We start from the raw sequence: 22,850 nt of genomic DNA, 5'->3' as shown, positions 1-22,850 counted from the left end.
CTTGCAGACGTTTGTTTGCATGAGCGTTGGAGACGCTGGTTTGCGTGAGCGTTGCAGACGTTTGTTTGCGTGAGCGTTGCAGACGTTGGTTTGCGTGAGCGTTGAAGACGTGGGTTTCCGTCTGCGTTACAGACGTTGGTTTGCGTGAGCGTTGCAGACGTGGGTTTGCGTGAGCGTTACAGACGTGGGTTTGCATGAGCGTTACAGACATGGGTTTGCGTGAGCGTTGCAGATGTGGGTTTGCGTGAGCGTTACAGACGTTCGTTTGCGTGAGCGTTACAGAAGTTGGTTTGCGTGAGCTTTACAGACGGTTTGCGTGAGCGTTAAAGACGTGGGTTTGCGTGAGCCTTACAGACGTGGGTTTGAGTGAGCATTACAGACGTTGGTTTGCGTGAGCGTTGCAGACGTTAGTTTGCGTGAGCGTTACAGACGTTGGTTTGCGTGAGCGTTACAGACGTTGGTTTGCGTGAGCGTTACAGACATTGGTTTGCGTGAGCGTTCCAGACGTTGGTTTGCGTGAGCATTGCAGACGCTGGTTTGCGTGAGTGGTACAGACGTGGGTTTGCGTGAGCGTTCCAGACGTTGGTTTGCGTGAGCGTTGCAGACTTGGGTTTGCGTGAGCGTTACAGACATGGGTTTCCATGAGCGTGCCAGACGTTGGCTTGCGTGAGCGTTGCAGACGTTGGTTTGCGTGAGCGTTGCAGACGTTGGTTTGCGTGAGCGTTGCAGACGCTGGTTTGCGTGAGCGTTGCAGACGTTGGTTTGCGTGAGCGTTCCAGACGTTGGTTTGCGTGAGCGTCACAGACGGTTTGCGTGAGCGTTACAGACGTGGGTTTGCGTGAGCCTTACAGACGTGGGTTTGAGTGAGCATTACAGACGTTGGTTTGCGTGAGCGTTACAGACGGCTTGCGTGAGCATTCCAGACGTGGGCTTGCATGAGCGTTCCAGACGTTGGTTTGAGTGAGCGTTGCAGACGTTGGTTTGTGTGAGCGTCACAGACGGTTTGCGTGAGCGTTACAGACGTGGGTTTCCGTCAGCGTTACAGACGTGGGTTTGCGTGAGCGTTCCAGACGTGGGTTTGCGTGAGCGTTGCAGACGTTGGTTTGCGTGAGCGTTGCAGACATTGGTTTGCGTGAGCGTTGCAGACGCTGGTTTGCGTGAGCGTTGCAGACGCTGGTTTGCGTGAGCGGTACAGACGTGGGTTTGAGTGAGCATTACAGACGTTGGTTTGCGTGAGCGTTACAGACGGTTTGCGTAAGCGTTACAGTCGTTGGTTTGCGTGAGCGTCACAGACGGTTTGCGTGAGCGTTACAGACGTGGGTTTGCGTGAGCATTACAGATGTTGGTTTGCGTGAGTGTTGCAAACGTGGGTTTGCGTTAGCGTTACAGACGTTGGTTTGCGTGAGCGTCACAACGGTTTGCGTGAGCGTTACAGACGTGGGTTTGCGTGAGCATTACAGATGTTGGTTTGCGTGAGTGTTGCAGACGTGGGTTTGCGTTAGCGTTACAGACGTGGGTTTGCGTTAGCGTTACACACGTTCGTTTGCGTGAGCGTTACAGATGTTGGTTTGCGTGAGCATTACAGACGTGGGTTTGCGTTAGCGTTACAGACGTTGGTTTGCGTGAGCGTTACACACGTTCGTTTGCGTGAGCGTTAAAGACATTGGTTTGCGTGAGTGTTACAGACGTTCGTTTGCGTGAGCGTTGCAGACGTTAGTTTGCGTGAGCATTACAGGCGTTGGTTTGCGTAAGCGTTACAGACGTGGGTTTGCGTGAGTGTTACAGACGTTCGTTTGCGTGAGCGTTGTAAACGTTAGCTTGCGTGAGCATTACAGACGTTGGTTTGCGTGAGCGTTGCAGTCGTTGGTTTGCGTGAGCGTGACAGACGTTGGTTTGCCTGAGCGTTACAGACGTTGGTTTGCTTGAGCATTACAGACGTTGGTTTGCGTGAGCGTTATAGACGTGGGTTTGCGTGAGCGTTACAGACGTGGGTTTGCATGAGCGTTACAGACGGTTTGCGTTAGCGTTACAGATTGTTTGCGTGAGCGTTGCAGACGTTGGTTTGCGTGAGCGTTGGAGACGCTGGTTTGCGTGAGCATTGCAGACGTTTGTTTGCGTGAGCGTTGCAGACGTTGGTTTGCGTGAGCGTTGCAGACGTGGGTTTCCGTCAGCGTTACAGACGTTGGTTTGCGTGAGCGTTGCAGACGCTGGTTTGCGTGAGCGTTACAGACGTGGGTTTGCATGAGCGTTACAGACGTGGGTTTGCGTGAGCGTTGCAGATGTGGGTTTGCGTGAGCGTTACAGACGTTCGTTTGCGTGAGCGTTACAGAAGTTGGTTTGCGTGAGCTTTACAGACGGTTTGCGTGAGCGTTAAAGACGTGGGTTTGCGTGAGCCTTACAGACGTGGGTTTGAGTGAGCATTACAGACGTTGGTTTGCGTGAGCGTTGCAGACGTTAGTTTGCGTGAGAGTTACAGACGTTGGTTTGCGTGAGCGTTACAGACGTTGGTTTGCGTGAGCGTTACAGACATTGGTTTGCGTGAGCGTTACAGACATTGGTTTGCGTGAGCGTTACAGACGTTGGTGTGCGTGAGCATTGCAGACGCTGGTTTGCGTGAGTGGTACAGACGTGGGTTTGCGTGAGCGTTCCAGACGTTGGTTTGCGTGAGCGTTGCAGACTTGGGTTTGCGTGAGCGTTACAGACATGGGTTTGCGTGAGCGTTCCAGACGTTGGTTTGCGTGAGCGTTGCATACTTGGGTTTGCGTGAGCGTTACAGACGTTGGTTTGCGTGAGCGTTGCAGACTTGGGTTTGCGTGAGCGTTACAGACATGGGTTTGCGTGAGCGTTCCAGACGTTGGTTTGCGTGAGCGTTGCAGACTTGGGTTTGCGTGAGCGTTGCAGACGTTGGTTTGCGTGAGCGTTGCAGACGTTGGTTTTCGTGAGCGTTGCAGACGTTGGTTTGCGTGAGCGTTGCAGACGTTGGTTTGCATGAGCTTTGCAGACGCTGGTTTGCGTGAGCGTTGCAGACGTTGGTTTGCGTGAGCGTTGCAGACGTTGGTTTGCGTGAGCGTTGCAGACGCTGGTTTGCGTGAGCGGTACAGACGTGGGTTTGAGTGAGCATTACAGACGTTGGTTTGCGTGAGTGTTGCAGACGTTAGTTTGCGTGAGCGTCCCAGACGTTGGTTTGCGTGAGCGTTCCAGACGTTGGTTTGCGTGAGCGTTACAGACGGTTTGCGTGAGCGTTACAGTCGTTGGTTTGCGTGAGCGTTACAGACGTGGGTTTGCGTGAGCCTTACAGACGCTGGTTTGCGTGAGCGTTGCAGACGCTGGTTTGCGTGAGCGGTACAGACGTGGGTTTGAGTGAGCATTACAGACGTTGGTTTGCGTGAGTGTTGCAGACGTTAGTTTGCGTGAGCGTTACAGACGTTGGTTTGCGTGAGCGTTCCAGACGTTGGTTTGCGTGAGCGTTACAGACGTGGGTTTGCGTGAGCCTTACAGACGTGGGTTTGAGTGAGCGTTGCAGACGTCGGTTTCCATGAGCGTTACAGACGGTTTGCGTGAGCGTTACAGACGGTTTGCGTGAGCGTTCCAGACGTTGGTTTGCGTGAGCGTTGCAGACTTGGGTTTGCGTGAGCGTTACAGACGTTGGTTTGCGTGAGCGTTGCAGACGTTGGTTTGCGTGAGCGTTGCAGAAGCTGGTTTGCTTGAGCGTTGCAGACGTTGGTTTGCGTGAGCGTTGCAGACGTTGGTTTGCGTGAGCGTTGCAGACGCTGGTTTGCGTGAGCGGTACAGACGTGGGTTTGAGTGAGCATTACAGACGTTGGTTTGCGTGAGTGTTGCAGACGTTAGTTTGCGTGAGCGTTACAGACGTTGGTTTGCGTGAGCGTTCCAGACGTTGGTTTGCGTGAGCGTTACAGACGTGGGTTTGAGTGAGCATTACAGACGTTGGTTTGCGTGAGCGTTACAGACGGCTTGCGTGAGCATTCCAGACGTGGGCTTGCATGAGCGTTCCAGACGTTGGTTTGCGTGAGCATTGCAGACGTTGGTTTGTATGAGCGTTGCAGACGTCGGTTTCCATGAGCGTTAGACACGGTTTGCGTGAGCGTTACAGACGGTTTGCGTGAGCGTTACAGACGTGGGTTTGCTTGAGCGTTACAGACGTGGGTTTGCTTGAGCGTTTCAGACGGTGGTTTGCGTAAGCGTTGTAGACGTTGGTTTCCATGAGCGTTACAGACGATTTGCGTGAGAGTTACAGACGTGGGTTTGCGTGAGCGTTGCAGACGTGGGTTTGCGTGAGCGTTCCAGAAGTTGGTTTGCATGAGCGTTGCAGACTTGGGTTTGCGTGAGCGTTACAGACATGGGTTTGCGTGAGCGTTACAGACGTGGGTTTGCGTGAGCGTTGCAGACGTTGGTTTGCGTGAGCGTTGCAGACGTTGGTTTGCGTGAGCGTTACAGACGCTGGTTTGCGTGAGCGTTGCAGACATGGGTTTGCGTGAGCGTTACAGACGTGGGTTTGCGTGAGCGTTGCAGACGTTGGTTTGCGTGAGCGTTGCAGACGTTGGTTTGCGTGAGCGTTGCAGACGCTGGTTTGCGTGAGCGTTGCAGAGGTTTGTTTGCGTGAGCGTTACAGACGTTGGTTTGCGTGAGCGTTGCAGACGCTGGTTTGCGTGAGCGGTACAGACGTGGGTTTGAGTGAGCATTACAGACGTTGGTTTGCGTGAGCGTTACAGACGGTTTGCGTAAGCGTTACAGTCGTTGGTTTGCGTGAGCGTCACAGACGGTTTGCGTGAGCGTTACAGACGTGGGTTTGCGTGAGCATTACAGATGTTGGTTTGCGTGAGTGTTGCAGACGTGGGTTTGCGTTAGCGTTACAGACGTTGGTTTGCGTTAGCGTTACACACGTTCGTTTGCGTGAGCGTTACAGACGTTGGTTTGCGTGAGCATTACAGACGTGGGTTTGCGTTAGCGTTACAGACGTTGGTTTGCGTAAGCGTTACACACGTTCGTTTGCGTGAGCGTTACAGACGTTGGTTTGCGTGAGTGTTACAGACGTTCGTTTGCGTGAGCGTTGCAGACGTTAGTTTGCGTGAGCATTACAGACGTTGGTTTGCGTGAGCGTTGCAGTCGTTGGTTTGCGTGAGCGTGACAGACGTTGGTTTGCCTGAGCGTTACAGACGTTGGTTTGCTTGAGCATTACATACGTTGGTTTGCGTGAGCCTTGCAGACGTTGGTTTGCGTGAGCGTTACAGACGTGGGTTTGCGTGAGCGTTACAGACGTTCGTTTGCGTGAGCGTTCCAGACGTTGCTTTGCGTGAGCATTACAGACGTTGGTTTGCGTGAGCGTTATAGACGTGGGTTTGCGTGAGCGTTACAGACGTGGGTTTGCATGAGCGTTACAGACAGTTTGCGTTAGCGTTACAGATTGTTTGCGTGAGCGTTACAGACGGTTTGCGTGAGCGTTACAGACGTGGGTTTGCGTGAGCGTTACAGACGTGGGTTTGCTTGAGCGTTGCAGACGGTGGTTTGCGTAAGCGTTGTAGACGTTGGTTTCCATGAGCGTTACAGACGATTTGTGTGAGAGTTACAGACGTGGGTTTGCGTGAGCGTTGCAGACGTGGGTTTGCGTGAGCGTTCCAGAAGTTGGTTTGCATGAGCGTTGCAGACTTGGGTTTGCGTGAGCGTTACAGACATGGGTTTGCGTGAGCGTTACAGACGTGGGTTTGCGTGAGCGTTGCAGACGCTGGTTTGCGTGAGCGTTGCAGACGTTGGTTTGCGTGAGCGTTACAGACGTTGGTTTGCGTGAGCGTTCCAGACGTTGGTTTGCGTGAGCGTTACAGACGTGGGTTTGAGTGAGCATTACAGACGTTGGTTTGCGTGAGCGTTACAGACGGCTTGCGTGAGCATTCCAGACGTGGGCTTGCATGAGCGTTCCAGACGTTGGTTTGCGTGAGCATTGCAGACGTTGGTTTGTATGAGCGTTGCAGACGTCGGTTTCCATGAGCGTTAGACACGGTTTGCGTGAGCGTTACAGACGGTTTGCGTGAGCGTTACAGACGTGGGTTTGCTTGAGCGTTACAGACGTGGGTTTGCTTGAGCTTTTCAGACGGTGGTTTGCGTAAGCGTTGTAGACGTTGGTTTCCATGAGCGTTACAGACGATTTGCGTGAGAGTTACAGACGTGGGTTTGCGTGAGCGTTGCAGACGTGGGTTTGCGTGAGCGTTCCAGAAGTTGGTTTGCATGAGCGTTGCAGACTTGGGTTTGCGTGAGCGTTACAGACATGGGTTTGCGTGAGCGTTACAGACGTGGGTTTGCGTGAGCGTTGCAGACGTTGGTTTGCGTGAGCGTTGCAGACGTTGGTTTGCGTGAGCGTTACAGACGCTGGTTTGCGTGAGCGTTGCAGACATGGGTTTGCGTGAGCGTTACAGACGTGGGTTTGCGTGAGCGTTGCAGACGTTGGTTTGCGTGAGCGTTGCAGACGTTGGTTTGCGTGAGCGTTGCAGACGCTGGTTTGCGTGAGCGTTGCAGAGGTTTGTTTGCGTGAGCGTTACAGACGTTGGTTTGCGTGAGCGTTGCAGACGCTGGTTTGCGTGAGCGGTACAGACGTGGGTTTGAGTGAGCATTACAGACGTTGGTTTGCGTGAGCGTTACAGACGGTTTGCGTAAGCGTTACAGTCGTTGGTTTGCGTGAGCGTCACAGACGGTTTGCGTGAGCGTTACAGACGTGGGTTTGCGTGAGCATTACAGATGTTGGTTTGCGTGAGTGTTGCAGACGTGGGTTTGCGTTAGCGTTACAGACGTTGGTTTGCGTTAGCGTTACACACGTTCGTTTGCGTGAGCGTTACAGACGTTGGTTTGCGTGAGCATTACAGACGTGGGTTTGCGTTAGCGTTACAGACGTTGGTTTGCGTAAGCGTTACACACGTTCGTTTGCGTGAGCGTTACAGACGTTGGTTTGCGTGAGTGTTACAGACGTTCGTTTGCGTGAGCGTTGCAGACGTTAGTTTGCGTGAGCATTACAGACGTTGGTTTGCGTGAGCGTTGCAGTCGTTGGTTTGCGTGAGCGTGACAGACGTTGGTTTGCCTGAGCGTTACAGACGTTGGTTTGCTTGAGCATTACATACGTTGGTTTGCGTGAGCCTTGCAGACGTTGGTTTGCGTGAGCGTTACAGACGTGGGTTTGCGTGAGCGTTACAGACGTTCGTTTGCGTGAGCGTTCCAGACGTTGCTTTGCGTGAGCATTACAGACGTTGGTTTGCGTGAGCGTTATAGACGTGGGTTTGCGTGAGCGTTACAGACGTGGGTTTGCATGAGCGTTACAGACAGTTTGCGTTAGCGTTACAGATTGTTTGCGTGAGCGTTACAGACGGTTTGCGTGAGCGTTACAGACGTGGGTTTGCGTGAGCGTTACAGACGTGGGTTTGCTTGAGCGTTGCAGACGGTGGTTTGCGTAAGCGTTGTAGACGTTGGTTTCCATGAGCGTTAAAGACGATTTGTGTGAGAGTTACAGACGTGGGTTTGCGTGAGCGTTGCAGACGTGGGTTTGCGTGAGCGTTCCAGAAGTTGGTTTGCATGAGCGTTGCAGACTTGGGTTTGCGTGAGCGTTACAGACATGGGTTTGCGTGAGCGTTACAGACGTGGGTTTGCGTGAGCGTTGCAGACGCTGGTTTGCGTGAGCGTTGCAGACGTTGGTTTGCGTGAGCGTTACAGACGCTGGTTTGCGTGAGCGTTGCAGACATGGGTTTGCGTGAGCGTTACAGACGTGGGTTTGCGTGAGCGTTGCAGACGTTGGTTTGCGTGAGCGTTGCAGACGCTGGTTTGCGTGAGCGTTGCAGAGGTTTGTTTGCGTGAGCGTTACAGACGTTGGTTTGCATGAGCGTTGCAGACGCTGGTTTGCGTGAGCGGTACAGACGTGGGTTTGAGTGAGCATTACAGACGTTGGTTTGCGTGAGCGTTACAGACGGTTTGCGTAAGCGTTACAGTCGTTGGTTTGCGTGAGCGTCACAGACGGTTTGCGTGAGCGTTACAGACGTGGGTTTGCGTGAGCATTACAGATGTTGGTTTGCGTGAGTGTTGCAGACGTGGGTTTGCGTTAGCGTTACAGACGTGGGTTTGCGTGAGCGTTGCAGACGTTAGTTTGCGTGAGCATTACAGACGTTGGTTTGCGTAAGCGTTACAGACGTGGGTTTGCGTGAGTGTTACAGACGTTCGTTTGCGTGAGCGTTGTAAACGTTAGTTTGCGTGAGCATTACAGACGTTGGTTTGCGTGAGCGTTGCAGTCGTTGGTTTGCGTGAGCGTGACAGACGTTGGTTTGCCTGAGCGTTACAGACGTTGGTTTGCTTGAGCATTACATACGTTGGTTTGCGTGAGCCTTGCAGACGTTGGTTTGCGTGAGCGTTACAGACGTGGGTTTGCGTGAGCGTTACAGACGTTCGTTTGCGTGAGCGTTCCAGACGTTGCTTTGCGTGAGCATTACAGACGTTGGTTTGCGTGAGCGTTATAGACATGGGTTTGCGTGAGCGTTACAGACGTGGGTTTGCATGAGCGTTACAGACGGTTTGCGTTAGCGTTACAGATTGTTTGCGTGAGCGTTGCAGACGTTGGTTTGCGTGAGCGTTGCAGACGCTGGTTTGCGTGAGCGTTGCAGACGTTTGTTTGCGTGAGCGTTGCAGACGTTGGTTTGCGTGAGAGTTGCAGACGCTGGTTTGCGTGAGCGGTACAGACGTGGGTTTGAGTGAGTATTACAGACGTTGGTTTGCGTGAGCGTCAGACGGTTTGCGTGAGCGTTACAGACGTGGGTTTGCGTGAGCATTACAGTCGTTGGTTTGCGTGAGCGTTACAGACGTGGGTTTGCGTAAGCATTCCAGACGTTGGTTTGTGTGAGCGTTACAGACGGTTTGCGTGAGCGTTACAGTCGTTGGTTTGCGTGAGCGTCACAGACGGTTTGCGTGAGCGTTACAGACGTGGGTTTGCGTGAGCCTTACAGACGTGGGTTTGAGTGAGCATTACAGATGTTGGTTTGCGTGAGCGTTACAGACGTTGGTTTGCGTGAGCGTTACAGACGTTGGTTTGCGTGAGCGTTATAGACGTGGGTTTGCGTGAGCCTTACAGACGTGGGTTTGAGTGAGCATTACAGACGTTGGTTTGCGTGAGTGTTGCAGACGTTAGTTTGCGTGAGCGTTACAGACGTTGGTTTGCGTGAGCGTTACAGACGTTGGTTTGCGTGAGCATTGCAGACGCTGGTTTGCGTGAGTGGTACAGACGTGGGTTTGCGTGAGCGTTCCAGACGTTGGTTTGCGTGAGCGTTGCAGACTTGGGTTTGCGTGAGCGTTACAGACATGGGTTTGCGTGAGCGTTCCAGACGTTGGTTTGCGTGAGCGTTGCAGACTTGGGTTTGCATGAGCGTTACAGACGTTGGTTTGCGTGAGCGTTCCAGACGTTGGTTTGCGTGAGCGTTGCAGACTTGGGTTTGCGTGAGCGTTACAGACATGGGTTTGCGTGAGCGTTCCAGACGTGGGTTTGCGTTAGCGTTACAGATGTTGGTTTGCATGAGCGTTACACACGTTCGTTTGCGTGAGCGTTACAGACGTTGGTTTCCGTGAGTGTTACAGACGTTCGTTTGCGTGAGCGTTGCAGACGTTAGTTTGCGTGAGCATTACAGATGTTGGTTTGCGTAAGCGTTACAGACGTGGGTTTGCGTGAGTGTTACAGACGTTCGTTTGCGTGAGCGTTGTAAACATTAGTTTGCGTGAGCATTACAGACGTTGGTTTGCGTGAGCGTTGCAGACGTTAGTTTGCGTGAGCGTTACAGACGTTGGTTTGCATGAGCGTTGCAGACTTGGGTTTGCGTGAGCGTTACAGACATGGGTTTGCGTGAGCGTTGCAGACGTGGGTTTCCGTCAGCGTTACAGACGTGGGTTTGCGTGAGCGTTGCAGACGTGGGTTTGCGTGAGCGTTGCAGACGTGGGTTTGCGTGAGCGTTACAGACGTGGGTTTGCATGAGCGTTACAGACGTGGGTTTGCGTGAGCGTTGCAGACGTGGGTTTGCGTGAGCGTTACAGACGTTCGTTTGCGTGAGCGTTACAGACGTTGGTTTGCGTGAGCGTTAAAGACGGTTTGCGTGAGCGTTAAAGACGTGGGTTTGCGTGAGCGTTACAGACGTGGGTTTGAGTGAGCATTACAGACGTTGGTTTGCGTGAGCGTTGCAGACGTGGGTTTGCGTGAGCGTTCCAGATGTTGGTTTGCATGAGCGTTGCAGACTTGGGTTTGCGTGAGCGTTACAGACATGGGTTTGCATGAGCGTTCCAGACGTTGGTTTGCGTGAGCGTTGCAGACGTGGGTTTGCGTGAGCGTTACAGACATGGGTTTGCGTGAGCGTTACAGACGTGGGTTTGCGTGAGCGTTGCAGACGTGGGTTTGCGTGAGCGTTACAGACTTTCGTTTGCGTGAGCGTTACAGACGTTGGTTTGCGTGAGCGTTAAAGACGGTTTGCGTGAGCGTTAAAGACGTTGGTTTGCGTGAGCGTTGCAGACGTGGGTTTGCGTGAGCGTTCCAGATGTTGGTTTGCATGAGCGTTGCAGACTTGGGTTTGCGTGAGCGTTACAGACATGGGTTTGCGTGAGCGTTCCAGACGTTGGTTTGCGTGAGCGTTGCAGACGTGGGTTTGCGTGAGCGTTACAGACATGGGTTTGCGTGAGCGTTGCAGACGTGGGTTTGCGTGAGCGTTGCAGACGTTGGTTTGCGTGAGCGTTCCAGACGTTGGTTTGCGTGAGCGTTACAGACGCTGGTTTGCGTGAGCGTTGCAGACATGGGTTTGCGTGAGCGTTGCAGACGTTGGTTTGCGTGAGCGTTGCAGACGTTGGTTTGCGTGAGCGTTGCAGACGCTGGTTTGCGTGAGCGTTGCAGACGTTTGTTTGCGTGAGCGTTGCAGACGTTGGTTTGCGTGAGCGTTGCAGACGCTGGTTTGCGTGAGCGGTACAGACGTGGGTTTGAGTGAGCATTACAGACGTTGGTTTGCGTGAGCGTTACAGACGTGGGTTTGCGTGAGCGTTCCAGACGTTGGTTTGCATGAGCGTTGCAGACTGGGGTTTGCGTGAGCGTTACAGACATGGGTTTGCGTGAGTGTTCCAGACGTTGGTTTGCGTGAGCGTTGCAGACTTGGGTTTGCGTGAGCGTTACAGACATGGGTTTGCGTGAGCGTTACAGACGTGGGTTTGCGTGAGCGTTGCAGACGTTGGTTTGCGTGAGCGTTGCAGACGTTGGTTTGCGTGAGCGTTACAGACGCTGGTTTGCGTGAGCGTTGCAGACATGGGTTTGCATGAGCGTTACAGACGTGGGTTTGCGTGAGCGTTGCAGACGTTGGTGTGCGTGAGCGTTGCAGACGTTGGTTTGCGTGAGCGTTGCAGACGCTTGTTTGCGTGAGCGTTGCAGACGTTTGTTTGCGTGAGCGTCACAGACGGTTTGCGTGAGCGTTACAGACGTGGGTTTGATTGAGCATTACAGATGTTGGTTTGCGTTAGCGTTACACACCTTCGTTTGCGTGAGCGTTACAGATGTTGGTTTGCGTGAGCATTACAGACGTGGGTTTGCGTTAGCGTTACAGACGTTGGTTTGCGTGAGCGTTACACACGTTCGTTTGCGTGAGCGTTACAGACGTTGGTTTGCGTGAGTGTTACAGACGTTGGTTTGCGTAAGCGTTACAGACGTTCGTTTGCGTGAGCGTTGCAGACGTTAGTTTGCGTGAGCATTACAGACGTTGGTTTGCGTGAGTGTTACAGACGTTCGTTTGCGTGAGCGTTACAGACGTTGGTTTGCGTGAGCGTCACAGACGGTTTGCGTGAGCGTTACAGACGTGGGTTTGCGTGAGCATTACAGATGTTGGTTTGCGTGAGTGTTGCAGACGTGGGTTTGCGTTAGCGTTACAGACGTTGGTTTGCGTTAGCGTTACACACGTTCGTTTGCGTGAGCGTTACAGATGTTGGTTTGCGTGAGCATTACAGACGTGGGTTTGCGTTAGCGTTACAGACGTTGGTTTGCGTGAGCGTTACACACGTTCGTTTGCGTGAGCGTTACAGACGTTGGTTTGCGTGAGTGTTACAGACGTTCGTTTGCGTGAGCGTTGCAGACGTTAGTTTGCGTGAGCATTACAGACGTTGGTTTGGGTAAGCGTTACAGACGTGGGTTTGCGTGAGTGTTACAGACGTTCGTTTGCGTGAGCGTTGTAAACGTTAGTTTGCGTGAGCATTACAGACGTTGGTTTGCGTGAGCGTTGCAGTCGTTGGTTTGCGTGAGCGTGACAGACGTTGGTTTGCCTGAGCGTTCCAGACGTTGGTTTGCTTGAGCATTACAGACGTGGGTTTGCGTGAGCGTTCCAGATGTTGGTTTGCATGAGCGTTGCAGACTTGGGTTTGCGTGAGCGTTACAGACATGGGTTTGCGTGAGCGTTCCAGACGTGGGTTTGCGTGAGCGTTGCAGACGTGGGTTTGCGTGAGCGTTACAGACATGGGTTTGCGTGAGCGTTACAGACGTGGGTTTGCGTGAGCGTTGCAGACGTTGGTTTGCGTGAGCGTTGCAGACGTTGGTTTGCGTGAGCGTTACAGACGCTGGTTTGCGTGAGCGTTGCAGACATGGGTTTGCGTGAGCGTTGCAGACGTTGGTTTGCGTGAGCGTTGCAGACGGTTTGCGTGAGCGTTGCAGACGCTGGTTTGCGTGAGCGTTGCAGACGTTTGTTTGCGTGAGCGTTGCAGACGTTGGTTTGCGTGAGCGTTGCAGACGCTGGTTTGCGTGAGCGGTACAGACGTGGGTTTGAGTGAGCATTACAGACGTTGGTTTGCGTGAGCGTTACAGACGTGGGTTTGCGTGAGCGTTCCAGACGTTGGTTTGCATGAGCGTTGCAGACTGGGGTTTGCGTGAGCGTTACAGACATGGGTTTGCGTGAGCGTTCCAGACGTTGGTTTGCGTGAGCGTTGCAGACTTGGGTTTGCGTGAGCGTTACAGACATGGGTTTGCGTGAGCGTTGCAGACGTTGGTTTGCGTGAGCGTTGCAGACGTTGGTTTGCGTGAGCGTTGCAGACGCTGGTTTGCGTGAGCGGTACAGACGTGGGTTTGAGTGAGCATTACAGACGTTGGTTTGCGTGAGCGTTACAGACGGTTTGCGTAAGCGTTACAGTCGTTGGTTTGCGTGAGCGTCACAGACGGTTTGCGTGAGCGTCACAGACGGTTTGCGTGAGCGTTACAGACGTGGGTTTGCGTGAGTGTTACAGACGTTCGTTTGCGTGAGCGTTACAGACGTTGGTTTGCGTGAGCGTCACAGACGGTTTGCGTGAGCGTTACAGACGTGGGTTTGCGTGAGCATTACAGATGTTGGTTTGCGTGAGTGTTGCAGACGTGGGTTTGCGTTAGCGTTACAGACGTTGGTTTGCGTTAGCGTTACACACGTTCGTTTGCGTGAGCGTTACAGATGTTGGTTTGCGTGAGCATTACAGACGTGGGTTTGCGTTAGCGTTACAGACGTTGGTTTGCGTGAGCGTTACACACGTTCGTTTGCGTGAGCGTTACAGACGTTGGTTTGCGTGAGTGTTACAGACGTTCGTTTGCGTGAGCGTTGCAGACGTTAGTTTGCGTGAGCATTACAGACGTTGGTTTGCGTAAGCGTTACAGACGTGGGTTTGCGTGAGTGTTACAGACGTTCGTTTGCGTGAGCGTTGTAAACGTTAGTTTGCGTGAGCATTACAGACGTTGGTTTGCGTGAGCGTTGCAGTCGTTGGTTTGCGTGAGCGTGACAGACGTTGGTTTGCCTGAGCGTTCCAGACGTTGGTTTGCTTGAGCATTACAGACGTTGGTTTGCGTGAGCGTTATAGACGTGGGTTTGCGTGAGCGTTACAAACGTGGGTTTGCATGAGCGTTACAGACGGTTTGCGTTAGCGTTACAGATTGTTTGCGTTAGCGTTGCAGACGTTGGTTTGCGTGAGCGTTAAAGACGGTTTGCGTGAGCGTTAAAGACGTGGGTTTGCGTGAGCCTTACAGACGTGGGTTTGAGTGAGCATTACAGACGTTGGTTTGCGTGAGCGTTGCAGACGTGGGTTTGCGTGAGCGTTCCAGATGTTGGTTTGCATGAGCGTTGCAGACTTGGGTTTGCGTGAGCGTTACAGACATGGGTTTGCGTGAGCGTTCCAGACGTTGGTTTGCGTGAGCGTTGCAGACGTGGGTTTGCGTGAGCGTTACAGACATGGGTTTGCGTGAGCGTTACAGACGTGGGTTTGCGTGAGCGTTGCAGACGTTGGTTTGCGTGAGCGTTGCAGACGTTGGTTTGCGTGAGCGTTACAGACGCTGGTTTGCGTGAGCGTTGCAGACATGGGTTTGCGTGAGCGTTGCAGACGTTGGTTTGCGTGAGCGTTGCAGACGCTGGTTTGCGTGAGCGGTACAGACGTGGGTTTGAGTGAGCATTACAGACGTTGGTTTGCGTGAGCGTTACAGACGTGGGTTTGCGTGAGCGTTCCAGACGTTGGTTTGCATGAGCGTTGCAGACTGGGGTTTGCGTGAGCGTTACACACATGGGTTTGCGTGAGCGTTCCAGACGTTGGTTTGCGTGAGCGTTGCAGACTTGGGTTTGCGTGAGCGTTACAGACATGGGTTTGCGTGAGCGTTACAGACGTGGGTTTGCGTGAGCGTTGCAGACGTTGGTTTGCGTGAGCGTTGCAGACGTTGGTTTGCGTGAGCGTTACAGACGCTGGTTTGCGTGAGCGTTGCAGACATGGGTTTGCGTGAGCGTTACAGACGTGGGTTTGCGTGAGCGTTGCAGACGTTGGTTTGCGTGAGCGTTGCAGACGTTGGTTTGCGTGAGCGTTGCAGACGCTGGTTTGCGTGAGCGTTGCAGACGTTTGTTTGCGTGAGCGTTGCAGACGCTGGTTTGCGTGAGCGGTACAGACGTGGGTTTGAGTGAGCATTACAGACGTTGGTTTGCGTGAGCGTTACAGATGGTTTGCGTAAGCGTTACAGTCGTTTGTTTGCTTGAGCGTCACAGACGGTTTGCGTGAGCGTTACAGACGTGGGTTTGCGTGAGCATTACAGATGTTGGTTTGCGTGAGTGTTGCAGACGTGGGTTTGCGTTAGCGTTACAGACGTTGGTTTGCGTGAGCGTCACAGACGGTTTGCGTAAGCGTTACAGACGTGAGTTTGCGTGAGCATTACAGATGTTGGTTTGCGTGAGTGTTGCAGACGTGGGTTTGCGTTAGCGTTACAGACGTTGGTTTGCGTTAGCGTTACACACGTTCGTTTGCGTGAGCGTTACAGATGTTGGTTTGCGTGAGCATTACAGACGTGGGTTTGCGTTAGCGTTACAGACGTTGGTTTGCGTGAGCGTTACACACGTTCGTTTGCGTGAGCGTTACAGACGTTGGTTTGCGTGAGTGTTACAGACGTTCGTTTGCGTGAGCGTTGCAGACGTTAGTTTGCGTGAGCATTACAGACGTTGGTTTGCGTAAGCGTTACAGACGTGGGTTTGCGTGAGTGTTACAGACGTTCGTTTGCGTGAGCGTTACAGACGTTGGTTTGCGTGAGCGTCACAGACGGTTTGCGTGAGCGTTACAGACGTGGGTTTGCGTGAGCATTACAGATGTTGGTTTGCGTGAGTGTTGCAGACGTGGGTTTGCGTTAGCGTTACAGACGTTGGTTTGAGTTAGCGTTACACACGTTCGTTTGCGTGAGCGTTACAGATGTTGGTTTGCGTGAGCATTACAGACGTGGGTTTGCGTTAGCGTTACAGACGTTGGTTTGCGTGAGCGTTACACACGTTCGTTTGCGTGAGCGTTACAGACGTTGGTTTGCGTGAGTGTTACAGACGTTCGTTTGCGTGAGCGTTGCAGACGTTAGTTTGCGTGAGCATTACAGACGTTGGTTTGCGTAAGCGTTACAGACGTGGGTTTGCGTGAGTGTTACAGACGTTCGTTTGCGTGAGCGTTGTAAACGTTAGTTTGCGTGAGCATTACAGACGTTGGTTTGCGTGAGCGTTGCAGTCGTTGGTTTGCGTGAGCGTGACAGACGTTGGTTTGCCTGAGCGTTCCAGAAGTTGGTTTGCTTGAGCATTACAGACGTTGGTTTGCGTGAGCGTTATAGACGTGGGTTTGCGTGAGCGTTACAGACGTGGGTTTGCATGAGCGTTACAGACGGTTTGCGTTAGCGTTACAGATTGTTTGCGTTAGCGTTGCAGACGTTGGTTTGCGTGAGCGTTGGAGACGCTGGTTTGCGTGAGCGTTGCAGACATTTGTTTGCGTGAGCGTTGCAGACGTTGGTTTGCGTGAGCGTTGCAGACGTGGGTTTCCGTCAGCGTTACAGACGTTGGTTTGCGTGAGTGTTGCAGACGTGGGTTTGCGTGAGTGTTGCAGACGTGGGTTTGCGTTAGCGTTACAGACTTTGGTTTGCGTGAGCGTCACAGACGGTTTGCGTGAGCGTTACAGACGTGGGTTTGGGTGAGCATTACAGATGTTGGTTTGCGTGAGTGTTGCAGACGTGGGTTTGCGTAAGCGTTACAGACGTGGGTTTGCGTGAGCATTACAGATGTTGGTTTGCGTGAGTGTTGCAGACGTGGGTTTGCGTTAGCGTTACAGACGTTGGTTTGCGTTAGCGTTACACACGTTCGTTTGCGTGAGCGTTACAGATGTTGGTTTGCGTGAGCATTACAGACGTGGGTTTGCGTTAGCGTTACAGACGTTGGTTTGCGTGAGCGTTACACAGGTTCGTTTGCGTGAGCGTTACAGACGTTGGTTTGCGTGAGTGTTACAGACGTTCGTTTGCGTGAGCGTTGCAGACGTTAGTTTGCGTGAGCATTACAGACGTTGGTTTGCGTAAGCGTTACAGACGTGGGTTTGCGTGAGTGTTACAGACGTTCGTTTGCGTGAGCGTTACAGACGTGGGTTTGCGTTAGCGTTACAGACGTTGGTTTGCGTGAGCGTTACACACGTTCGTTTGCGTGAGCGTTACAGACGTTGGTTTGCGTGAGTGTTACAGACGTTCGTTTGCGTGAGCGTTGCAGACGTTAGTTTGCGTGAGCATTACAGACGTTGGTTTGCGTAAGCGTTACAGATGTTGGTTTGCGTGAGTGTTGCAGACGTGGGTTTGCGTTAGCGTTACAGACGTTGGTTTGCGTTAGCGTTACACACGTTCGTTTGCGTGAGCGTTACAGATGTTGGTTTGCGTGAGCATTACAGACGTGGGTTTGCGTTAGCGTTACAGACGTTGGTTTGCGTGAGCGTTACACACGTTCGTTTGCGTGAGCGTTACAGACGTTGGTTTGCGTGAGTGTTACAGACGTTCGTTTGCGTGAGCGTTGCAGACGTTAGTTTGCGTGAGCATTACAGACGTTGGTTTGCGTAAGCGTTACAGACGTTGGTTTGCGTGAGCGTTGCAGTCGTTGGTTTGCGTGAGCGTGACAGACGTTGGTTTGCCTGAGCGTTACAGACGTTGGTTTGCTTGAGCATTACAGACGTTGGTTTGCGTGAGCGTTATAGACGTGGGTTTGCGTGAGCGTTACAGACGTGGGTTTGCATGAGCGTTACAGACGGTTTGCGTTAGCGTTACAGATTGTTTGCGTGAGCGTTGCAGACGTTGGTTTGCGTGAGCGTTGGAGACGCTGGTTTGCGTGAGCCTTGCAGACGTTTGTTTGCATGAGCGTTGGAGACGCTGGTTTGCGTGAGCGTTGCAGACGTTTGTTTGCGTGAGCGTTGCAGACGTTGGTTTGCGTGAGCGTTGAAGACGTGGGTTTCCGTCAGCGTTACAGACGTTGGTTTGCGTGAGCGTTGCAGACGTGGGTTTGCGTGAGCGTTACAGACGTGGGTTTGCATGAGCGTTACAGACATGGGTTTGCGTGAGCGTTGCAGATGTGGGTTTGCGTGAGCGTTACAGACGTTCGTTTGCGTGAGCGTTACAGAAGTTGGTTTGCGTGAGCTTTACAGACGGTTTGCGTGAGCGTTACAGACGTTGGTTTGCGTGAGCGTTACAGACGTTGGTTTGCGTGAGCGTTACAGACATTGGTTTGCGTGAGCGTTACAGACATTGGTTTGCGTGAGCGTTACAGACGTTGGTGTGCGTGAGCATTGCAGACGCTGGTTTGCGTGAGTGGTACAGACGTGGGTTTGCGTGAGCGTTCCAGACGTTGGTTTGCGTGAGCGTTGCAGACTTGGGTTTGCGTGAGCGTTACAGACATGGGTTTGCGTGAGCGTTCCAGACGTTGGTTTGCGTGAGCGTTGCATACTTGGGTTTGCGTGAGCGTTACAGACGTTGGTTTGCGTGAGCGTTGCAGACTTGGGTTTGCGTGAGCTTTACAGACATGGGTTTGCGTGAGCGTTCCAGACGTTGGTTTGCGTGAGCGTTGCAGACTTGGGTTTGCGTGAGCGTTGCAGACGTTGGTTTGCGTGAGCGTTGCAGACGTTGGTTTTCGTGAGCGTTGCAGACGTTGGTTTGCGTGAGCGTTGCAGACGTTGGTTTGCGTGAGCTTTGCAGACGCTGGTTTGCGTGAGCGTTGCAGACGTTGGTTTGCGTGAGCGTTGCAGACGTTGGTTTGCGTGAGCGTTGCAGACGCTGGTTTGCGTGAGCGGTACAGACGTGGGTTTGAGTGAGCATTACAGACGTTGGTTTGCGTGAGTGTTACAGACGTTAGTTTGCGTGAGCGTCCCAGACGTTGGTTTGCGTGAGCGTTCCAGACGTTGGTTTGCGTGAGCGTTACAGACGGTTTGCGTGAGCGTTACAGTCGTTGGTTTGCGTGAGCGTTACAGACGTGGGTTTGCGTGAGCCTTACAGACGCTGGTTTGCGTGAGCGTTGCAGACGCTGGTTTGCGTGAGCGGTACAGACGTGGGTTTGAGTGAGCATTACAGACGTTGGTTTGCGTGAGTGTTGCAGACGTTAGTTTGCGTGAGCGTTACAGACGTTGGTTTGCGTGAGCGTTCCAGACGTTGGTTTGCGTGAGCGTTACAGACGTGGGTTTGCGTGAGCCTTACAGACGTGGGTTTGAGTGAGCGTTGCAGACGTCGGTTTCCATGAGCGTTACAGACGGTTTGCGTGAGCGTTACAGACGGTTTGCGTGAGCGTTCCAGACGTTGGTTTGCGTGAGCGTTGCAGACTTGGGTTTGCGTGAGCGTTACAGACGTTGGTTTGCGTGAGCGTTGCAGACGTTGGTTTGCGTGAGCGTTGCAGAAGCTGGTTTGCTTGAGCGTTGCAGACGTTGGTTTGCGTGAGCGTTGCAGACGTTGGTTTGCGTGAGCGTTGCAGACGCTGGTTTGCGTGAGCGGTACAGACGTGGGTTTGAGTGAGCATTACAGACGTTGGTTTGCGTGAGTGTTGCAGACGTTAGTTTGCGTGAGCGTTACAGACGTTGGTTTGCGTGAGCGTTCCAGACGTTGGTTTGCGTGAGCGTTACAGACGTGGGTTTGAGTGAGCATTACAGACGTTGGTTTGCGTGAGCGTTACAGACGGCTTGCGTGAGCATTCCAGACGTGGGCTTGCATGAGCGTTCCAGACGTTGGTTTGCGTGAGCATTGCAGACGTTGGTTTGTATGAGCGTTGCAGACGTCGGTTTCCATGAGCGTTAGACACGGTTTGCGTGAGCGTTACAGACGGTTTGCGTGAGCGTTACAGACGTGGGTTTGCTTGAGCGTTACAGACGTGGGTTTGCTTGAGCGTTTCAGACGGTGGTTTGCGTAAGCGTTGTAGACGTTGGTTTCCATGAGCGTTACAGACGATTTGCGTGAGAGTTACAGACGTGGGTTTGCGTGAGCGTTGCAGACGTGGGTTTGCGTGAGCGTTCCAGAAGTTGGTTTGCATGAGCGTTGCAGACTTGGGTTTGCGTGAGCGTTACAGACATGGGTTTGCGTGAGCGTTACAGACGTGGGTTTGCGTGAGCGTTGCAGACGTTGGTTTGCGTGAGCGTTGCAGACGTTGGTTTGCGTGAGCGTTACAGACGCTGGTTTGCGTGAGCGTTGCAGACATGGGTTTGCGTGAGCGTTACAGACGTGGGTTTGCGTGAGCGTTGCAGACGTTGGTTTGCGTGAGCGTTGCAGACGTTGGTTTGCGTGAGCGTTGCAGACGCTGGTTTGCGTGAGCGTTGCAGAGGTTTGTTTGCGTGAGCGTTACAGACGTTGGTTTGCGTGAGCGTTGCAGACGCTGGTTTGCGTGAGCGGTACAGACGTGGGTTTGAGTGAGCATTACAGACGTTGGTTTGCGTGAGCGTTACAGACGGTTTGCGTAAGCGTTACAGTCGTTGGTTTGCGTGAGCGTCACAGACGGTTTGCGTGAGCGTTACAGACGTGGGTTTGCGTGAGCATTACAGATGTTGGTTTGCGTGAGTGTTGCAGACGTGGGTTTGCGTTAGCGTTACAGACGTTGGTTTGCGTTAGCGTTACACACGTTCGTTTGCGTGAGCGTTACAGACGTTGGTTTGCGTGAGCATTACAGACGTGGGTTTGCGTTAGCGTTACAGACGTTGGTTTGCGTAAGCGTTACACACGTTCGTTTGCGTGAGCGTTACAGACGTTGGTTTGCGTGAGTGTTACAGACGTTCGTTTGCGTGAGCGTTGCAGACGTTAGTTTGCGTGAGCATTACAGACGTTGGTTTGCGTGAGCGTTGCAGTCGTTGGTTTGCGTGAGCGTGACAGACGTTGGTTTGCCTGAGCGTTACAGACGTTGGTTTGCTTGAGCGTTGCAGACGTGGGTTTCCGTCAGCGTTACAGACGTTGGTTTGCGTGAGCGTTGCAGACGCTGGTTTGCGTGAGCGTTACAGACGTGGGTTTGCATGAGCGTTACAGACGTGGGTTTGCGTGAGCGTTGCAGATGTGGGTTTGCGTGAGCGTTACAGACGTTCGTTTGCGTGAGCGTTACAGAAGTTGGTTTGCGTGAGCTTTACAGACGGTTTGCGTGAGCGTTACAGACGTTGGTTTGCGTGAGCGTTACAGACGTTGGTTTGCGTGAGCGTTACAGACATTGGTTTGCGTGAGCGTTACAGACATTGGTTTGCGTGAGCGTTACAGACGTTGGTGTGCGTGAGCATTGCAGACGCTGGTTTGCGTGAGTGGTACAGACGTGGGTTTGCGTGAGCGTTCCAGACGTTGGTTTGCGTGAGCGTTGCAGACTTGGGTTTGCGTGAGCGTTACAGACATGGGTTTGCGTGAGCGTTCCAGACGTTGGTTTGCGTGAGCGTTGCATACTTGGGTTTGCGTGAGCGTTACAGACGTTGGTTTGCGTGAGCGTTGCAGACTTGGGTTTGCGTGAGCTTTACAGACATGGGTTTGCGTGAGCGTTCCAGACGTTGGTTTGCGTGAGCGTTGCAGACTTGGGTTTGCGTGAGCGTTGCAGACGTTGGTTTGCGTGAGCGTTGCAGACGTTGGTTTTCGTGAGCGTTGCAGACGTTGGTTTGCGTGAGCGTTGCAGACGTTGGTTTGCGTGAGCTTTGCAGACGCTGGTTTGCGTGAGCGTTGCAGACGTTGGTTTGCGTGAGCGTTGCAGACGTTGGTTTGCGTGAGCGTTGCAGACGCTGGTTTGCGTGAGCGGTACAGACGTGGGTTTGAGTGAGCATTACAGACGTTGGTTTGCGTGAGTGTTACAGACGTTAGTTTGCGTGAGCGTCCCAGACGTTGGTTTGCGTGAGCGTTCCAGACGTTGGTTTGCGTGAGCGTTACAGACGGTTTGCGTGAGCGTTACAGTCGTTGGTTTGCGTGAGCGTTACAGACGTGGGTTTGCGTGAGCCTTACAGACGCTGGTTTGCGTGAGCGTTGCAGACGCTGGTTTGCGTGAGCGGTACAGACGTGGGTTTGAGTGAGCATTACAGACGTTGGTTTGCGTGAGTGTTGCAGACGTTAGTTTGCGTGAGCGTTACAGACGTTGGTTTGCGTGAGCGTTCCAGACGTTGGTTTGCGTGAGCGTTACAGACGTGGGTTTGCGTGAGCCTTACAGACGTGGGTTTGAGTGAGCGTTGCAGACGTCGGTTTCCATGAGCGTTACAGACGGTTTGCGTGAGCGTTACAGACGGTTTGCGTGAGCGTTCCAGACGTTGGTTTGCGTGAGCGTTGCAGACTTGGGTTTGCGTGAGCGTTACAGACGTTGGTTTGCGTGAGCGTTGCAGACGTTGGTTTGCGTGAGCGTTGCAGAAGCTGGTTTGCTTGAGCGTTGCAGACGTTGGTTTGCGTGAGCGTTGCAGACGTTGGTTTGCGTGAGCGTTGCAGACGCTGGTTTGCGTGAGCGGTACAGACGTGGGTTTGAGTGAGCATTACAGACGTTGGTTTGCGTGAGTGTTGCAGACGTTAGTTTGCGTGAGCGTTACAGACGTTGGTTTGCGTGAGCGTTCCAGACGTTGGTTTGCGTGAGCGTTACAGACGTGGGTTTGAGTGAGCATTACAGACGTTGGTTTGCGTGAGCGTTACAGACGGCTTGCGTGAGCATTCCAGACGTGGGCTTGCATGAGCGTTCCAGACGTTGGTTTGCGTGAGCATTGCAGACGTTGGTTTGTATGAGCGTTGCAGACGTCGGTTTCCATGAGCGTTAGACACGGTTTGCGTGAGCGTTACAGACGGTTTGCGTGAGCGTTACAGACGTGGGTTTGCTTGAGCGTTACAGACGTGGGTTTGCTTGAGCGTTTCAGACGGTGGTTTGCGTAAGCGTTGTAGACGTTGGTTTCCATGAGCGTTACAGACGATTTGCGTGAGAGTTACAGACGTGGGTTTGCGTGAGCGTTGCAGACGTGGGTTTGCGTGAGCGTTCCAGAAGTTGGTTTGCATGAGCGTTGCAGACTTGGGTTTGCGTGAGCGTTACAGACATGGGTTTGCGTGAGCGTTACAGACGTGGGTTTGCGTGAGCGTTGCAGACGTTGGT

Source organism: Telmatherina bonti (assembly GCF_933228915.1).
Source record: "Telmatherina bonti genome assembly, chromosome: 4".
NCBI classification, from domain to species: Eukaryota; Metazoa; Chordata; class Actinopteri; order Atheriniformes; family Telmatherinidae; genus Telmatherina; species Telmatherina bonti.
Note: the sequence above shows the minus strand (reverse complement) of the source record.